Raw genomic sequence first — 13,718 nt, forward strand, 5'->3', positions numbered from 1 at the left:
CCCTTGGGTTAATATGCACGGAGTATCTTAGTGCATGCATTAGCTTTCAAAAGACACTTTCTTACCTGGTAGCGGTGGCACATTTCAGCCATACTGGGCTGCATCTGGTAGGCACAATTTAACCACTTTATGCTTTTATGGAAATATCCATGGAATATTTTGTCAGAGGACACAGGAAATTTGTGTTAATTGCCTTGGGTAAATACATTCATGCTTAAAAAAAGAAAGGGGGCAGTTAAAATTTTCCTTAGTAAACTCACCACTAACATGACATCTGTAAACTCATAGCTCCTTGCCTGATGGACAATTTTATTTTCCTCCTTTTTTTATTTCACCTTCTTGAAAGGCCCCCGGCTGGGATGAAGTTAGGTCTCCCAGGATCCAGGAAAGGGTTAATTTCTTTTTCCGCAGTGCGGTAATACACACCTAAAACCACTCCAGAGTTTTGGGGAGAAATTATAAGAAAGTATTAAAACTTGAGAAATGAATTAACAAGCCACCTTTTTATGCAGCAGCAGCGTGCCTCTTCACTGAATGAATAGCACTTTATCCTCAGCTGCAGAAACTGTGGGCAGAAATGTGGGGCCAGCTCTGTATCGAGGCGGGTGCCTGTGTGAACGTGTGAGTGTGTGTATGTGTGCGCGTGTGCTCACACTGGAACAGACCCATGCAGAGAAGTCCGACTTAAACTCCTAGGACCCTGGAAGAGAAGGATTCAGAATAAATCTGTATCTTCAGCTCACACCACTGAGTTTAAGCCTTTCTTAAACTTCATTCTTACTACAGTTCTAATAATTCCTGCTACACACATGGAGAATGATCCTTATCCTGTTACTGAGCACAGGTTTGTGTGCCTAGTCTGCAGTGAGGCCAAACAAACCGAAACGTTGGAGTTTGGAGCAGAGAAAGGTTTATTTCAGGGCCGTGCAGGGAGATGGCCACCCAAACCCCTAAACTCATTGAAGGGTTTCAGCAAAGCACTTTTAGAGGCAAGGTGAGGGGTGAGGTTGGCTGTCAGAAACTTCTTGGTGTGGGAATCCTTTGTTCTCGCAGCTGTCCACATAGGTCACATCAGGATATTCTGGTGAACCTCCAAGGACACAAATGTTACTCTCCACTCTGCAACTTTTTATCTCTATGTGATTGGAAAAGTGCTACACCCTTAAAGGTCAGAGCTCTGAGAATGGGCTTCCTGTATGTTTCAGGCTACAGGCAACATGCTTTTACAAAAGGTGCAGAGTCAGTATGACTCAGCACAGGACCCCGGGCACAAATGTTCAAGTAAAAGAGGACAGATCTAGTGTGTGTTCTTACCTATTTACAGTTCTAGCTTTCACCCTGCTCACAGCTTATTTTTCAGGCGAATAGATGTGTTAATATTTTTCCAAATCAAATACCTGAAATATAACTGTTAAAAAAAAATGAGTCCTTTTGGAAAAATGTAGAAATGTAACATCCCTTTGTGCGGTCACTGTGGTGTTTTACACAGACAGACTCCCTCAGTCCTCACGACAGCCTGACGAGGCGGGCACCCCCACTAACTCCATTTTACAGACTAGGGGGGTTGAAGTGCTGGAGTCTCCCCAGCTCATCCAGGCCTCGGCCCTGCTGGGGGGAGCGGGACTGGAGGCCCTGTGGTCTGTCCGGGGTGTGGCTCTCCAGGGTGTGGCTCCTGGAACTCCTGCCTGCCCTGTAGTGACGTCTGCATGGTTGACTCAGGATGAGGCTGAGAGGTTACAGCAGGGAGACTCAGCAGTTCTTTTGGTGGCTGAAGGAGAAACTTCTGGGTCCCTCTCGCGTGGTCTGAGGGGCTCCCGCGAGCAGGGCTGTTCTGCTGAGATTCCCGCTCCTCCCGAGCCAGGGCTCCGTGGCCTTCAGGGCACCGCCGGCACCTGAGTGCGGGGACCGGGGCGGTTGCCGTGCCCGCATGCTGCTCCCGGGGCGGGGGAGGGAGTCGCGGCCTCCTGCCCCCTGTCCGAGGCACCTCTGCCCGTCCTGCGGTGAGGAGGACTTGGTCACCCCCGGCCGTGGTGACGCGCTGCGGCTGTCTGCGGGGCAGGACGTCAGCCAGCCATGGTTTCAGGAGCAGGGGGAGACGGATTTTCATGGGCCGTCAGCAGGGTCCACCCTGGGTGTAGAAAACAACGTAATGATCTTGGTAAAAATAATATTTCATCTTCATAAGGAATCTTAACAAGTAAAGGAAGTATTAAAAAAAAGACAAACATCACTGCTGATTCCACTGAAGCAGACTTTTTTTTTTTTTTTAACTTTATTTCATTGTGTAAGGTGAGTGCAGAGAAAAGGAGAGTGAGCTGGTCAGTCAGGCAAGAAAAAGGAAATTTATTAGAGGGAAAAGAGAGGGTGACTGGCTCTTAAGGAGAACCAGCGTCCTCCCTTTCTGATGGAGTCCTCCTTATACCCCACCAATGGAAATTCCCTGAAGGGATGGTCAGGCAACCCGAGGTCTGGAATCTGGTGGTCTTGCATCTTTGAGATGACAGGTGCCAGTGAGATAACAGGATGCCGTTGGGGCAGTTGGGTCAGTCTCACAGATCACTGTGATTTTATTCTTTGTTTGTGAGGTCGACATAAGGAGCCTTCTTATCCTGAGACCCCACGTGGGCCCTATCACATTGAAACATTTCATTTACGTATTTGACGGTGCCAGCTCTTAGTGGCGGCATATGGGATCTGCTTCCCTGACCAGGGATGGAACCTGGGCTCCTTATGTTGGGGATGCTTGAGTCTTAGACACCGGACCACCAGGGAAGTCACAACTTTTTATTTTAAACTATCACCCTACTCCTTCCGTAAAGCTCTCTGATCTCCTCTGGGGGATTACACCTCTCCCCACGTGGTAGAGTCTTGGGGGCGGGAAATGGTGTTGTTAAGAAGGGGCTTTACCCCCGGGGTAGGCCTGTGACCTAGGTAAACAGTGTTCCTTCCCAAGGATTTGAGGAAAGTGACAGAGTTTAAAAGTACCAGCGCTCGGAGCGCATTTATCCCTGGTAGTGGCATCAGAGTGACTCCTCCTGGGTGAGGACTTGCCTGAAGCACCTTGTTTCTCACCTGTTTGGCAGCTTGGTTCCCTGGCTCCCAGGATCGCAGTAGAACTTCTTTGGGTTGAGTTAGTCAGAATTGTGGTTTGCAGTTAAAGATCTCTAACAGATAACACTTGCTTTTAAAAAATTTATTTATTTATTTAATTTTTTTTAAACACTTGCATTTTAAGAGGAAATTTCTGCCAGTGCTCGATATATTTTCCTTCTGTTGTCTCTGAATGTGTTTTTACATACTCAGTGTTTATATTGTTCATACGATTTTATGCCTATCCTGAAAATAAGTGTTTTTCCCATTTCACAAAAGTAGCTGTCTAATACTGTATTGCGTGGATGTTTCATATTTACTAAGGTAATTAACATTTTTGTCTTAAATAAATGTCTTTTTGTTTATTATTCATCATTTTAGGGACATAGGGCTGTTTCATTTATTCAAGGTCCTGAAGATATTTGCGTTAAAATTTAATTTTCACTTTCCTTAAAGTTTGTAACTATTTACAGTACCTTTTTAAAATTCAGACATGCAGGTTCAAGTGTATGCTTTCTAACATACAGGGGATTCAGGCAGGATTGCCAGTATCTTAGCAAGTCTGAGGCATATGACTTTTCCAGGGTAAATGGTCGTGATTACTGGCCATGCTTACCAATTTCTGTTTTTTGCAGATATTCAGATTTATTGGTGCCTTGTCATGGGCTCTGATTTATCAAGTTGGCTTTCAGAGCCATTCTGGACACTCCCTAGGGTCTTGGGCAGCTGGCGGGCAATGATTCTAGGAACTTTGTGTCTAGAACCACCTGTCTGACTGTTCTAGAGGGTCAGCTGCCCTGGAGACGCTGGCTGAAGACAAGAGCCTTCAAATTCTCCACCCATCTGAGAATGAGCTTTCGTCCATGCTGTCTGAAAAAGACATGTGTGTGTTCCTGGCCTGATGTGGCTCGCTGGGTAAGGATGGAGTCAGGGTCAGGTTAAACCTCAGTGGTCATGGGTAGGTGATGGTACAGGCTGAGGCTGATGCAAAGTGCCACGATGCAGCCGGGCATGTGGGGGCACCAAGTGGGGGTGAGGCATCGCCCCTGACCCCCTACCATCCTCTAACCTCCGAAAAGTCACGATAGCCAGGGACACTATGGAGCCTGAGACACTTGGGCAGAGTGGACTTACCGGTGCCTTGCTTTGAACTCCCTGCAGCTTCTTCACCCTTCTTGTTCATGAGCCAGGAGTGGTGTGGCTGCAGAATAATGACCTGCAAAGACGCCCACCTCCTCATTCCTGGAATCCGTAGTATCTTGTATGGTAGAGAAGGCTTTGCAGGGGTGATCGGGATTAGGGCCCTGGGGATGGGGAGATTGTTTGGACTATCTTGGGGAGGGGCAGTGTAATCGCAGTGTTAAAAGACTTGGATAAAAAGATGTGATGGAGAGAACAGAGAACCCATTGACACCACACCAAAAAAACACAACCGGCCATTGCTGGCCTCAGAGGTGGGGCCGGGAGCCACCAACCAGAGAGAAAGTGGCCCCTGGAAACTGGGAAGGTGGAGAAATGGTCCTCCCCCAGGAGTCTCCTTGTGCTCCAGAAGGATCCAGCTCTGGGATGCTGGGGCCAGCCCAGGAGACCCATTTTGGACCCGTGACCTCCAGTCCTGTAACACAATGGATTTGTGATGCTTTAAGCCACCAAGTTGGTGTAATTTGTCACAGCGGCCGCAGGAAGTGGGCGTGAGGTTGGTTTCCCCAGGGGCCGCCTGGCTCAAGGCTTCGGACACTGCCAGGGCAGAGGTTTCATGCAGAAACCCCGTGTTCGGGCACAAATGTACTCGCCAGCCAGAAAGTCCTGGGGTTTTAGAAATGGGCTGTTTGAAGCCCCTACCCTTTAAAAATGGTGATAAAGTTGGTGATAAAAATAGAACAGACGACTTCTATTGATAGAAGAAAGTCTCTTACCCTTGAAAGACAGACACTTTGGTTAAGAATGGAACTATAGATCAGAGCTCTATTTCAATCCCACTATTTTTATTTTCACTTAGATTTGGGACCAGGACAGTTTACAGATTATAATATAGCCAGGGCATTTATAGACTGTTCTCATGTACAGTACCATTAACTGGTGAAGGTGTATCATTATGCCTCATTTTGAGCTTCGAGGAGGAGGCACTTTTTCCAAAGTGCAGGTCTTGTAGTGTGGGAGGAGCTGACCATGACCTCTGTGCCCTGAACTAGAAAATAAACCTGTCCACTTACCTTCCTCCCCAGCCTTCATGGCCTCTTTATTCCGGTCGCATTGCCTCCTTAGTGGCTAGTTTCATATGTTCCATTTCCTTTTTTTACTCTTGCTAACCTGAGAACTGATGCAGTTAGCCACCCTTGAGGTCTGGGATAAACCTTTCTTCTTTTTCCAAATAGTCCCTGGTGTCTGGAGAGGATGCATGTGATGTGACGTTTCTACATCACATGTGGATGCGGACACCCAGCGCTAATGCATAGTATTTAATGCTAATGTGGACTTCCCTGGTACATCAGTGGTCAAGAATCCACCTGTGAAGCAGGAGACTCGGGTTTGATCCCTGGGTCAGAAAGATCCCCTGGAGGAGGGAATGGCAACCCTCTCTAGTATTCTTGCCTGGAGAATCCCTTGGACGGAGGAGCCTGGTGGGCTACAGTCCATGGGATTGCAGAGTCAGACTGAAGCAGCTGAGCACAGTGCTAATATATAGTGTTTAATGCTGATATTAATATATAGTGTTTAATGCTGATATTAATATATAGTGTTTAATGCTGATATTAATATATAGTGTTTAATGCTGATATTAATATATAGTGTTTAATGCTGATATTAATATATAGTGTTTAATGCTGATATTAATATATAGTGTTTAATGCTGATATTAATATATAGTGTTTAATGCTGATATTAATATATAGTGTTTAATGCTGATATTAATATATAGTGTTTAATGCTGATATTAATATATAGTGTTTAATGCTGATATTAATATATAGTGTTTAATGCTGATATTAATATATAGTGTTTAATGCTGATATTAATATATAGTGTTTAATGCTGATATTAATATATAGTGTTTAATGCTGATATTAATATATAGTGTTTAATGCTAATATTAATATACAGTGCTGACGGCCAGGTGTTTTTGTTACTGGCATACTTGTCTTTTATCAGCATGTTCAAAATGTTAAACACACTTATGATATTGTGTTCAGTTCTTTAGGCTTATACCAAAAGTCTTCCCAAATATAAGAACTTCAATATAAGGGAAATAAGGTTTGACCTTAAATTTTGATATCAATCCATTGGGTCTTAGGGTCCAAGCCCAGAATGCCTCATCTATTTCAAGAGCTAAAGTGTTTTCCCAGGATGTCAGCTCAAGGGTAACCTGACTAAGTGAAGTAGCCTGTGTACCTGGAGGGGGCTGGCTGTCAGGTGGAGACATTGAAAAGGACAGTTTTAAAAAAAATTTTTTTTTCTTAGTATATATGTTTTGTTGAAGTATGGTTGACTTACAGTGTTTTAGGTTCACAGCAAGGTGATTCAGTTACACATACATTATTTTTCAGATTATTTTCCATTATAGATAATTACAAGATTTTGATTATAGTTCCTTGTGCTACAGAGTAAACCTTTGTTGCATATCAATTAGAAATTTAGTGTTCTAGTCATATGAAGTCGAACAGGTGGAGTCAAAATGGAAAAGGGCAGTCTTGAAATGGACTTTGGAATTGCCTCACTACATTTTGTCCCCAGAGCTGTGGTGGGTGGCTGGTAGTGGAAGTCAGGGAAATCCAACTGCAGTGTATGGGCTCGGTTATCCCGAGGCATCTGAGATCTTAGTTCCCAACCAGGGTTAAAACCCTGTGTCCTCTGGGTTGGAATGTGGGGTCTTATCTACTGGACATGGGAGAAGTCCCCAAAGTAGCTTATATTGAACTTAAACCCGCATCAGTCAGCTTTAAATCACAGGAAGAAAGACTTTAGTACAAAATTTATTTTTTTTGCTTGAGTTGAAGACCATCTCACTGTTGGTACCAGCTTGTTAAGACACTCAGCTATAGCAATATAGCAAATATAGTTAGTTATCTTCAGTCTTTACATTGATTGCACCAGGGAATTTGTTTTTATAGCCATCACTGTTTCTTTTGAAATTAATATGCTGAGCGGGACATTTAACGATCCATAAAAATATCGACTTTATGTAAAAGAAACAGCCAAAGCCAGTTAGCACCACGTGAATCTGCATATGTAGGCCGGCTCATTTGATGGAAGTGTGTTTTCAGCAGGGTTCTGAAGGTGTGGTTTTTGACTATGTGATGTGCTGAGAAGAAATGGGTGTCTTTTCAGATTTAATCTTTGAGATGGCAAGTGGAGTTCTGTTGACTGTTACAGCCTGTGTGCTTTAGGTAAAATATTTTTTGTAGTTACTGATTTCATAGTGAAAGCAGTGCTCTTCATGCTTCTTTGATCAGGATCCTTCTCTGGGTGTGGGGTGGGGTGGGTGGAGCCAGAGCTTGAGGCTGGGGCCCTGGGGTGTGTCTGTTGTGTCTCCGTGGAGGACTAGTTCCGTTTTCTCCTGGGTGGTGTTTACCAGGAGGACGGGGGGCAATGGAGAAGCCCTTTGTCCTCCAAGAATTGATGTTTTTGAACTGTGGTGTTGGAGAAGACTCCTGAAAGTCCCTTGGACTTCAAGGAGATCCAACCAGTCCATCCTAAAGAAAATCAGTCCTGAATATTCATTGGAAAGACTGATGCTGAAGCTGAAACTCCGATACTTTGGCCACCTGATTCGAAGAACTGACTCATTGGAAAAGAGCCTGATGCTGGGAAAGATTGAAGGTGGGGAGGAGAAGGGGACGACAGAGGATGAGATGGCTGGATGGCATCACTGACTTGATGGACATGAGTTTGAGTAAACTCTGGCAGTTGGTGATAGACAGGGTGTCCTGGTGGGCTGCAGTCCGTGGGGCCACAAAGAGTTGGACCAGATTGAGTGACTAAAACTTTGACTTTGTTATGTGATTTGCTGTATACTGGAAACCCAAGCCTGGGTCTCCTGCGTTACTGGCAAATTCTTTACCGTCTGAGCCGCCAGGGAAACTCAATCTCTTACTTCAATTTAAAAAAATAGAAAAGAACCACCCCTCAGATCACAAGGGTGTGAACGCTAAAGAGCATCTGTGGCTGGGGAGTGCTGATGGCCCAGAGCCCGTGTGGAGTGGGGTTGGCGGGTGGAGGAGGTGCCCCGTTTGGGACTGGGTGAGCCAGGGCGGGGGGTGCGGGATGGACCAGACCTGCTCCGGTAGCAGCAGTGGGTTGTGGAAATGGCGGTGGCAGAGAGGGGACCCCTGGGAGTCTGGGAGGAGGAAGACATCAGAGACCCTCGGGGGGTCGTGGGCCCCGGCCTCGCGTGGAGGACCCGGCGGGGACAGTGCTGGGTGGCCGAGTTCCCGCAGCGGGGCGGGCCAGCTGCGCCGTTGGTTCCTGTTTCTGGTGGTGCTCCGTGTTCGGCCCAGGCCTCAGGCTGTCTGGGAGGCCAGCGCTGTGAACCCCTGGCAGTGTTTTCCGGCTCCCTGGCTGGGCAGCTGAGCTCAGACAGCCTCAGGGTGTCCCAGCCTCGGCAGGGCCATCTTCCCTGCAGGCTGTGGCTCAGCATCCTCATCGGCACTTCTGCTGCGATGGTTTGGAACATGGGACGGAAACCTCCTCCCAGGGGAAGTTTGGTCCCCTCGGGGCCCTGAGAACACGTATTTGGGGCTCTTTCGGTGGGCGGATAGAAAGGAGGGAGGTGGGTGGAAGTCCTAGATGCCCACCAGGTGCAGTCTGGCCCCCCAGCTCCACCTGGCTGTGGAAGGGGAGTCGCCTCTGTAACTCCCCGAAGAGGCTCAAACCCGTGCAGTCCGCTGGTAGGGATGTACTCTCTTGAACAGTGTCTCTCCAGGTGGGATTAGTGTGGTATTTTTAGTGTGAAGTGGCTCAGTTTAAATGCTTTTAGCCAGAAGCTCTCTCTCCCCGCTCTGAACCCCTGTGAGCACCCCAACTGGGTTAGGATTATTCCTCTGAGTTTCTCTCTCTCCTGAGAGATTATCACTATTGACCGCTGGGACAAAGGCCTTACTCATCTCTTTTATCAGCAAGGACACCTCTTCCCTAGCACTTCTGGATTAAGTTTGGCTGCGTGTAAGAGAAAACCCAAGGGTCTTCCCTGGTAGCTCAGTGCCTAAGATTCCACCAGCAACGCAGGGGCTGCAAGGAGACGCAGGTTCGATCCCTGGGTCGGGAAGATCCCCTGGAGGAGGGCATGGCAACCCATTCTAGTATTCTTGCCTGGACGGTCTCCATGGGGGAGCCCGGTGGGCTGCAGTGCATGGGGTCACAAAGAGTTGGACACGACTGATTCGACTTAGCACGCTGTAACAGAAAACCCACACCTCTGGATTGAAATGTAGGGGTCTGTTTCTCTCCTGTGGGAAGATGTGCAGAGGAGGTAGCGCTCCAGGCTGGTGCCCAGGAGGTAGTGGTCTAGACAGGGCAGCATCTCCATCCTTAGCTTTCCGCCCTGCTTTTCCCTCCTTCTCAGGTCTAGAAACAGCTCCGGTACCTCTGTCCTTACGTTGTCTCCCAAGTAGTAAGAGGGTGAATGGTGAGGTTGAGGGCGTGGGCTAGCTGAGGACGCTTCTTTCATACTTAGGAAGAGGGCAGCTTTCTTCTGCCCACACCTCCCTGGCCAGAAGTAGGCCATCCTTAGCCACAAGGGATCTGGGGAAGCAAAGTTCCTTTGTTATGGAGACTACATTACTGCCTGGAACAAGATTGGAGTTGTAATAGTTCTAATTGGGGATCTAAATAAGAAGGGAGAAGTAGGCAGCTAACTCCTACGTAAAAATGACTCAGATCAACACTTACCGAGTGAGTGGTTTTAACAGTGGACAGGAAGCTGTGTGGCCAGAGGCGAGATCAAGGTCTAGACCCTGAAACTCATGATCGTTTGTGGGAGGCTACCTTGACGTACTCCTTTCCCGATTTAGAACCAGTCTGTCGCTCCATGTCCAGTTCTAACTGTTGCTTCTTGACCTGCATACAGATTTCTCAGGAGGCAGGTAAGGTGGTCGGTTATATCCATCTCTTTAAGAATTTTCCAGTTTGTTGTGATCCACACAGTCAAAAGGCTTTGGCTTAGTCAGTAAAGCAGAAGTAGATGTTTTTCTGGAACTCTCTTGTTTTTTCGATGATCCAACTGATGTTGGCAATTTGGTCTCTGGTTCTTCTGCCTTTTCTAAATCCAGCTTGAACATCTGGAAGTTCATGGTTCGTGTACTATTGAAGCCTGGCTTGGAGAATTTTGAGCATTACTTTGCTAGCGTGTGAGATGAGTGCAGTTGTGTGGTAGTTTGAGCATTCTTTGGCATTGCCTTTCTTTGGGATTGAAATGAAAACTGACCTTTTCTATTCCTGAGGCCACTGCTGAGTTTTCCAGATATGCTGGCATATTGAGTGCAGCACTTTCACAGCATCATCTTTTAGGATTTGAATTAGCTCAGCTGGAATTCCATTGCTTTCACTAGCTTTGTTTGTAGTGATGCTTCCTAAGAGCCACTTGACTTCGCATTCTAGAATGTCTGGCTCTAGGTGAGTGATCACACCATCGTGGTTATGTGGGTCATGAAGATCTTTTTTGTACAGTTCTTCTGTGTATTCTTGCTACCTCTTCTTAATATCTTCTGCTTCTGTTAGGTCTATACCATTTCTGTCCTTTATTGAGCCCATCTTTGCATGAAATGTTCCCTTGGTATCTCTAATTTTCTTGAAGAGATCTCCAGTCTTTCCCATTCTATTGTTTTCCTCTATTTCTTTGCACTGATCACTGAGGAAGGCTTTCTTGTCTCTCCTTGCTATTATTGGGAACTCTGCATTCAAATGGGAATATCTTTCCTTTTCTCCTTTGCCTTTGGCTTCTCTTCTTTTCTCAGCTATTTGTAAGCCCTCCTCAGACAACCATTTTGCCTTGTTGCATTTCATTTTCTTGGGGATGGTCTTGATTGCTGCCTCCTGTACTATGTCACGAACCTCCGTCCATAATTCTTCAGGCACTCTGTCTGTCAGATCTAATCCCTTGAATCTGTTTGTCACTTGTTGAGACCCACCTATAATTCAGAGCCAGCCCTCCATTCCTCATACACATGGGTACTCAGGATAGAGTTCTGCATCCACAGGACTCAGCCAGCCTTGGATCCTGTGGCACTGAGGCATTTCCTGTTGAAAACAGTCTTGAGTATAAGTGGACTAGCGCAGTTCAAACCCGTGGTTGTTCACGGGTCAACTGTATCCTTCCTTCTTTGGGATGGATGAATCAGTTTCTCTGGTGTGTGCATGTGTGTGGAGGGGAAAATAAGTCCTTTTTCCAGAGCAGAGCTCTGTCGTGGGAGGCAGTGTGGGCGCATTTAGAGATGGCTGAATGGTTTGGACTTTATCAGATAAATGATGGCTCAGTGTTAAATGTTTAGGGCCAGGGAGCTGACAGCATCACAGCAGTATTTCTGAAAATTACGAAGTGCTCATGATGGGAAAATATTGCATGCAGTAATCACCAGTTCATATAAAATAAAAACAGTACATCGATGGCGAGAAAAAAAGATAATCTGTTCAGTTAGATCATTTTGAGAACACAGGCATTTCTTGCCTCTGCACATTTCTGTTGATGTAGCATAGCTGTGCTGTGCCCAGTCGCTCAGTCGCTTGTCCGACTCTTTGCGACCCCATGGACTGCAGCCGGCCAGGCTCCTCTGTGTCTGGGACTTTCTAGGCAAGCATGCTGGAGTGGGTTCCCATGCCCTCCTCCAGGGGATCTTCCCTAACCAGGGATCAAACCCGTGTCTCTTAGGTCTCCTGCATTGGCGGGCAGGTTCTTTACCACTAGCGCCACCTGGGAAGCCCCTTGAGAGGAGCAGCCGCGGCTCATTTTAAAGGGCAGGCTGAAATGGGGGTGGGGAAACAGCAGCCCTTGGGGTGTGAGCGGAGCTGCTGAGACGCCTCATTGAGGGTGAAGTGAGTGAGGACTGGTCTCCTGAGGCCAGAGGAGGGACTCTCAGGCCTGTCCTGTGGTTTCCTTCGTACCACCTCTGCCTTCTCCTCTTTCTTCCGCCCTCACTGCATGCATTTCTAAAGCGTCATGCACTGGGTGGCTTCAAAGACAAATCTACCGTCCCAATGCCGGAGGCTCGAGCTCAAGCCTCGAGGCCTGGTCAGGGCCAGGCTCCCCCTGAGGCCGTGGGGGTAGTGGCCTGCCTGCCTCCTGCTCCCAGCTCCAGGCCAGCATCCTCGGAGCCCTGGGCTTGTAACCACACCTCTTGCATCTCTGCCTCAGTCCCCACGTGGTGTCCTGTCGGCGTGTCTGCATCCTCCCGCGGTCATCTGCTTGGAAGGACACCAGTCATCTGGAACTGAGACCCACTCAGCTCCATGTGACCTCAGCCTAACTTATCACACCTGCCATCATCCCGTTTCCACCTAGGGTCACACTCTGAGGTCCTGGGGGTGACGGTGGGGACACAGTTCAACTGTGATGCCCAGCAAGCTTTCATCCCTCTTTACCAGACCTTCTAGGGAAGTGGCGCGTAGCATCTGGACTCCCTGAGCTGCCGCCTCCCGCCTGCACCTTCCATGGATGTCCCTGCCCACGACCCCTCTCCCGTGCCCCCTGCCATGTGGCTCATTATCCCTGTCCACTCAGCTTGCCTCCCTGCTCCTGTGAGCAGAAGTCACCCACTGCTCTCTGGACCCTTCAGAGACTCAAAAGGAACCTCCTGGGAAACACCCTAGGAGCCCACAGCCCAGCACAGATTCAGGATCAAGGAGCCCTTGGAGTGGATGGTGACTTGGTGGAAGACGCTGGGTAGGGCGTCAGGGATGGGAGGAGAAGAGAATGCTGGAACCTGCTTCTGAAAATACCACTCTTTGGGGTAGGACCGGGGCTGGGCTTCCCGCTGAGGCTGTTTCTGGATGCTCACCCAGAAGCGCAGCCAGCAGCCAGATAAGGTAACTGGGCTCGTTGTCACGGTTACACCTTGGGGTGCTTGCTGCCAGGCTCCGCCCTCTGCACAGCTTTGGACAACCCCATCGTGTGTTAGGGTCTGTGCATTTAGGTACCTCAGTGAGATGGTCCTCTGCCTTTAGTAACGTAACAAGAAACTGAACGTCCGTGCAACTTTGGGGGACTGTTATTTTGGCCAAGAAGGCGGTTTTTAAAAATGCAGAGGTTGGCGCTTCTGTTTCTTTGATGATGGTGGTTAGAATGAGGAGGCTTGGTGGAGGTGAGGAGTAGCTTGGTGGGAAGGTCTTTGGGGCGGGCTGATTGGTAGTTTAGCAGGAGGAATTCTAAGACGATGTGGGCCCTGGGAGAACAGGCAGAGTGAGTTTCTGGAAGCAGAGTGCCCACGACTACAGGGGGCGCTGTGGATGGACACGGCTGCCGCCGCTACCTTTCCTTGGCCCCTGTGGGCCCATGTGTCCGCTTCTGCTTCCTGGGTCGTTGGGTGGACGCTAAAGGAAGGAGGTTTGGTCTTGGATAGCTCTGAGCTGTAACCCTGGTCTCACGGCTTCATCACTCCTGCCATCTTGGGCTTGCAGCTTCCTCACCCACAACACGGAGG

General features: G+C 48.0%; 1 protein-coding gene across 4 annotated transcripts in view; it reads left to right on the forward strand.

Moving 5' to 3' along the window:
* CSGALNACT1 (chondroitin sulfate N-acetylgalactosaminyltransferase 1) overlaps positions 1-13,718 on the forward strand; it is a 321,684-nt gene that overhangs the window by 27,070 nt on the left and 280,896 nt on the right. Inside the window, exon 1 of one of the 4 annotated variants that reach the window (XM_070459784.1) lies at positions 10,090-10,169. The exons of the other annotated variants lie outside the window; for them this stretch is intronic. The gene's annotated coding sequence lies outside the window, so the exon portion shown is untranslated. Of the gene's footprint in view, positions 1-10,089; positions 10,170-13,718 lie in introns of those variants that run through there. 4 annotated transcript variants of the gene reach the window in all.

Source organism: Odocoileus virginianus, chromosome 32 (assembly GCF_023699985.2).
Source record: "Odocoileus virginianus isolate 20LAN1187 ecotype Illinois chromosome 32, Ovbor_1.2, whole genome shotgun sequence".
Lineage (NCBI taxonomy): Eukaryota > Metazoa > Chordata > Mammalia > Artiodactyla > Cervidae > Odocoileus > Odocoileus virginianus.